Source organism: Ctenocephalides felis, unplaced genomic scaffold, assembly GCF_003426905.1.
Source record: "Ctenocephalides felis isolate EL2017-DRISC unplaced genomic scaffold, ASM342690v1 CF-g0.4_SCAFFOLD_03571, whole genome shotgun sequence".
Classification (NCBI taxonomy): Eukaryota; Metazoa; Arthropoda; class Insecta; order Siphonaptera; family Pulicidae; genus Ctenocephalides; species Ctenocephalides felis.
This window is the reverse complement of record NW_020539725.1, coordinates 5,038,698-5,045,644: the sequence shown is the minus strand read 5'-3', so window position 1 is coordinate 5,045,644 and position 6,947 is coordinate 5,038,698.

Sequence of the window (6,947 nt, the reverse complement as noted above, 5' to 3'; positions counted from 1 at the left end):
TTAAAAAGGATCTTTCTAAAAATTAAGATAATCTACTATATCCTGTTATAACATTAAGAGGAAGTCCCCGAGTGCTGGACACCTAAGGTTATTTATAAATAAATAAAAAAATATTTTACGAAATGTTTCTTAAATTCAAGAAATCAAATTAACTTAACAAAAACGTAACCTTTGCTAAAAACTAATTAATGCTATCAATCAACCATTTTAAAATGGAAAGATTTATACTCGCTTAAATAATACGTGTTAAATAGAGTGTCCGGCACTAGGTGCCGTCCGGCGTTACGGGACTTTCCCCTATAAAATAAAAGCTTGATAAATGATAGTCTTGAAGTAAAGAAAATATCTTTGTTTGTTGAACAGAATCTTGTCTAACAGTTGAACAGAGACTATTTAAATTGTGAAGTAGGCTCTACATGCAAATATCAATAACTAATTCTTGTAGAAAGTTTTTTCTGAAAAACGGAGAATTTTTTGTATATATGTATCGCCAAGCTAGTATTAATTAAATATAACAGTATAAATTTAATTTGAATGTCGTTAAGATCGTACTGTTTTTGCTAGATATTTGTTAATATTTCAAAATAAATAACAATCTGTCTTAACAATACAATAACAGTAAGAAAAGCAAAAAGTAATTTGGAGATATATATATATATATATATATATATATTGAAATGAATAAAACAGCCAATGCGTCGAATGTAAACAATTTAATTTATTTTTTATGTATTTTATGTATTTTATACATTTTTACATCTACCTTTTTCGGTCTTTTCGTAAATTATTTTTGTTTTCCTACAGTAGTGTCATGTGATTGTGGTGTTGTAAAATGTTTTAGTAAAGTGGGTTTTTCCTGATCTGGTGTGTATAATTTGTTGTTTTTTCAATTAATTTTTCCATTGTATAAATTCATTTTTTTGAAACCTTTTCTTTATATTGTAAATTTCTTTTAGCTGAATGATGAGACACATCTAGTCTCGAAACATATAAAAAATAAATTAAATTGTTTACATTCGACGCATTGGCTGTTTTATTCATTTCAATATGTTTCAACGTCGAACAAAAAATCATCAAGATATATATATATATAATAAAATTGTTTCTTGGGCATCCATCCAGTAATTAAAAAACAGTTTTAATGAAAAATGTTTTTATTTATAGAGAACATACGTTTCGGGTCTGGATTTGACCCATCTTCAGTGCATACAAATAAACTTTGAAAAACAACACAAAAACACAAAATTGTCGTAAGTAGACACTCGTAATACAACTTCCAAACTAACAACATGTTCGTTTGGAATAAGCTTTTTTATAATAAAATATATCATTCATTTTAATTTTACAATTTTTTTAAAATTTTTCATAACTCGACGTTTCATCAATTTTTTATTTCACTTTTATTTATTTTTCGTGCAATTTTGTGTTTTTGTGTTGTTTTTCAAAGTTTATTTGTATGCACTGAAGATGGGTCAAATCCAGACCCGAAACGTATGTTCTCTATAAATAAAAACATTTTTCATTAAAACTGTTTTTTAATTACTGGATGGATGCCCAAGAAACAATTTTATTATATTATTTCACCATCTGAAGAAAAACCTCTCGCTTTATATATATATATATATATATATATATATATATATATATATATAAATTATCGAATGAAAATTCTGGAAAGTTACCCAGCTTTAGGCTTTGATAAAACACAATATAGTAAAAATATTTTGTATCTCTTAATTAAATTACGTGCAATTTTTCATATTTTAAATCCCTCATGATAAGCTAATTTTGGTACACGTTATTACTATAATTCCGCATTATCCCGGATATTATTATATCAGCCTGTGTCACAAGAAAAGAATGAGAATAAATGACGTATAGAAATAAACCAGATATGATTTTCCGCATTTTTTTCAGGGGATTCTATACAGAATATCTTTTTATAAATAGGTTCGGCAGAGGAAAATTGTTTGGGGGGAAAATATAATCAAATGTGTGATTGTGTTTTCTGTAACAGGTCGTTTTTTCACCGTGTATAACAGTTTTTCTCTGATTCTATTTTTTGTCACGGAATTGCTACTATTATACGTAACTTTGCACAGCTGGGATGTGTTCGAGGATGCATGGGATGGATCTTCCTTGTTAGATTAACATTTACAGATTTTTTTCAATAGGCAGGCTGATTTTGTATTGTGGATTGGGTGAATTTCATGCAAAAATTAGATATTTAAAAATAACATTACCTTTTTACTTAATTTGCTACTTTTCAATATTTAACCTATTGTAAATTAAATTTGCAATTGATTGGTTGATGATCACATTTTGTCATTATTTCAAGTCAATACTGTTTATTGTTAGAAATTCAATAGAGTAGAGCGCGGCACAAAAGGTCCAATTTTGACTTTGAGTATCAAACAAACAACTATCTGACTATGTTTAGTAAAACTCTCAGCTAATTCAGTGTTGTAGAATATACGTTTTTTTGTTACTTAGTCTTTTTTACCGGATAGGCGAAGTTAATTTGAACGATCCGGGGGCAAAAAGGTAAATGTTTTATTTTTGATTGCAATGTGATTTTACGAATTCATAGCTACATTATTCAATCAATGCAAAATATAAATTTCATGGGTACATTTTTTTACAGTATATACTGTATATAACCTTGATCTGGTATTAGAAATATTCATCAGAAAAATGGGAATAACTATTTTTTCAAGTTACATTTTGTAAAATTGGTTTTTTAACTTGATTTACTTTTTCCTTCACATTTTTTTATTGTTTACAGCTTTGCGGTCGTTTTTACCCCACTCACCTGTAAGATTTTTTAGAGGTTAACAAAATTTTTGAATCTATATCGAATTAAAAATATACATCTTTTAAAATAATTGAATAACATATACTTGAAAATTTTATTAAAATCTTGTAAACTAAACAACAGTGCTCATAACCAAAAAAATATCAACAAAAGAAAATACTTTTGTTATGGATTTTCAAACATTGTTGTTTATTTTTTGATAGAAACATTGTAGAAAATAAGATGGTGGCTGGTTATATATTTTTTTTCTTTAAAGTATTATTTCAAAATTTTTTTTTTTTTAACTTGTTTTTGAGATATCGGTGATGTACCCTCTTACTGGGGACTTTTAAGCCCTTTCTATCCTATTCTAATTTTTAACATTCTATATCATAATATTAAAAATTTACTTGTTAGTGGATGAAAATGTAAAAATAATCTTTAGTTTTGCGTGCAAATAATAAAAGTGCCAATTTTTGGAAAATTGAACGAGCGCAATATCATTATTATTAAAATATGTTCAATTATAATTATTTTAAATGACATTATTTCTTAAAAACAATTATAAATCACATGTATTAAAAGTGCAGAAAGATATAAATGAACACAAAGTGGGAGAATTTTTAGGTGGTGAAAGATACACGATGAAATATTTTTGGACATTTATCCCATAATAACCAAAATTTAATGTTGAAGGATGTTTTTATTTGAATAGCATACGTTTCGAGTCCTAATTTGACCCATCTTCAGTGCTTATAAATAATTCAAACAAAACACAAATATGAGAAGCACTATTTAAGATATCCAGAAAAGAAAAAAAATCTAATATTAAAATAATATTAATAAAATAAATGAAAAAATAAGTTTAAGAGCTATGGTTTTCAGATCAATATCATATTAAACTCTTTGAATACAAATCAAAATTCAAATTGAATAAGTTCATGAAAACATGCATGTTTAAAAGTTTAGCAATTAATTAGAGTAAAAAAATTATCTTGTTACTGACGTACTACAATTTTAGATAATGTTCGTAATTTTTTCTCGTATAAATTTTACTTCAAATCGAATATAGAAAATTATATAATATTCATAGACTGTTTAGTTGATACTTTATAATAATTAAACATATGCACAACTATATTTATAGCGTTAAATGTAAAGCCTTCAGATTTCATTTTGAAAAGCTTTCGTGTGTAAGTTAAAAATTTACCAATTAAATTCCTAATAAGATAATTAACCTGGTATTATTTAAATCAATGATGTTTTGGATATAATCTAAATATTTGTGTGAATACTTGATATTTATGATGTGTAAAATGTATGTTTTAATATCAAATTATATTGAAATATTTTTTTGTTGCAGGTAAGCATTTATTTGCTCTATTTTTACGACATGGATTTTTATGGTGATATGGTATGTAAATTTAACTACTTGTATACATTTTTTTTCAAAATTATTTTTGGAACTATAGATGGTATTGAACAATAATGAAAATAACAAATTTAAAAGCTTTAGAAATAAGTTTGGCTTGTCGAAGTACAAAATATAAGAATTTTATTCAAAATTATCTGAATATCGTTTCTATATTATATCTTATTTATTAATATTAAAGCTATTTATATAAAACAAAATAATGTTGACGGAAAATTATATTAATGAATAAAATACTATTGTTATTCGAACCAAACGGCAATAGATTCCTAATGACACGTTGTCATATATAGAAGCTATATATAGAAAACGTAATAAAATTACTTTGTTCTTTTAATGAAAATAAGGTTATAAATTATATATGCTTGAACAAACTTTCCTAGTATCTGACTCACAGAAAACACAAATCCAATTTACGCAAATTAAACATATTTTATCTAAATCGGATCGATGATAAGTAATAGGAGTGTAGTACGAAAATATACGCGCTGAAAATAATTTATGGTATTTATATATATAGATCCAATATATTGAATGAGAAAAGAGTTATATACATACACAAAGAAACTTTTATATATAATTATATTCTTATACATATGTGACAGAACATATTTTCAAAAATTTCTCTTCAGAAACTTCTTTTATAAACAGTCATTAAAAACTAATATAAATTATAGTTAATAACACTTCGAGCTAATTAATTACATTGCTTACTGTTACGAGTACATAGAATTTTTTATGTGAGTCGATTTACATACAATATGTCTTAAAAAATACTTATTGAAATAGAAAAGAAGCATTATTTTATTAAACAGATTTAATTAATCTAGAGAATTATACTCTTATTACCATTTTATTAGGTGAAGCCAATAAGTTTTTTTTTTGCTTTAGAAAAAATTCAATATTTTAATTGCTTATACATAACTGTGTTTGTCTATATATATATGTCAAGTTTTTGTGTTCACTTTTTTTTTACAAATAATTGCACTAGAATATACGAAATATTAACTTTAATTTAAATAAATCGCGAAAAAAATCGAAAATGATTTTTTATATATCTTCAATCATCTGTTTCAAACGTTTCTGAATATTTAGGCGTAGCTTGGCAAAAATGAATGTATTTGTGTATGTTTTTATGTCGGAAATCATTTTCTGTCGACGATTTGGAGAACACGAAAAAATGTTTAATACGGAATCGAAATCTAATAAAAAGAAGTAAAAAAATATCATTTGGCAGTCAAACACAATCATTAGAGATATGTGCATCAAATCATCAGATATTTTACAGAGATTTTAATAAGTTTTTGTTCCCATTTCAAAGGGTTTTCAAGATTTATAAAGTCAACTATTAGATTTAAAAAGTGAAAAAAAAAGTTTTTAAAAATTTTATATCACAGTCTTATGGCACGATATCATGCACCACTAGTTATTATTTAATTTTCATAACTTCTCAAAGATGAAATTTATATATTTCAGTGAAAGTATCCGATTTTAGAAATTTATGTTTTTTCGACGTTTCATTCTAAACAGGTCGACACCAAAATCAGAAAGGCATATGCATGATATATGCGATTTTTTAATTTCCTGTGACTCTTTCGTTTAGAATATGAACCGATTGCTGAATCGATTTTGAAAATTTAAATACTGTTCGAAAGATATTACATAGTTAGTAGTCTTGCAGATTAGCATTTGGCAAAGATCGGCTGAGTCTTTTCTTTGTAATTAATTTATAAAAGAAAATTTGATAAAAAAATCAATAATATATTGTATTGTGACAATATTATATTGATACATCTCAATTCTCATTGATTATGTAGATTATCCATGCTTTCCGCAAGTTATAGTAATCGCAAAAAAAACGAAAATAAATTTTTTTGCGTATCTTTACGTTTAGGAGGTTTCTGAATATTTTGGCATACCTTAGAAAAAATGAATGTATGTGTGTGTGAGTGTGTGTGTGTTAGTGAGTATGTGTATGTATGTTTGGATACAATGTTTGGTCTACGATTTCAGGCGCACGGACCAACCGATTTGAATGGTTCAAAAAACAATCGATTTCTATTGACGATAAGATGCGCTGATTAGAATTTGGCACAGACAGGTCTAGACGTTTCGAAGCCACGGATAAGAAAGTGCAAAAAACGGGAATTTAGTTTTTTTGAGAACGGAGCACCCGATTCGAATGATTCAAAAATATTTTGAGTAAGATCATTAGACATATGCACATCAAATTATCAGATATTTTATAAGGATTTTAAAAATGAGTACTAATTTTGTTACATTTTTTTGGTTCCGGACCAAGATTTTTAATTTTGTACTTGTACAATTCAAACAAATATCAAAATTTTCAGAAAATTTTTTTTTTTCAAAATTTATAAAAATATACAATGTTTCATACTTTAAATATAAATTTTGTATTTACAATTCATTCCAAAAATGTATATGTATATAATTTAAATGCGATATTCTAAAGCAATAAATCCTCAGATAGTTTTGGCAAGTTAATGTAAACATTCTCAAGTGTCTTAAGCTATAAATATGTCGCTATATATAATATGAGCGATAAAATACATAGAATTTATAATTATCTATTTGAAAATATTTAAAACATTTATTATTAATCATTGATCAATATTCATCAACTACTGATTTTTTTCTCGAGTAATTAATTATGGCACGGGAAGTTCCAGCAATTTACCTTAAGGCTCGATGCCATGCACC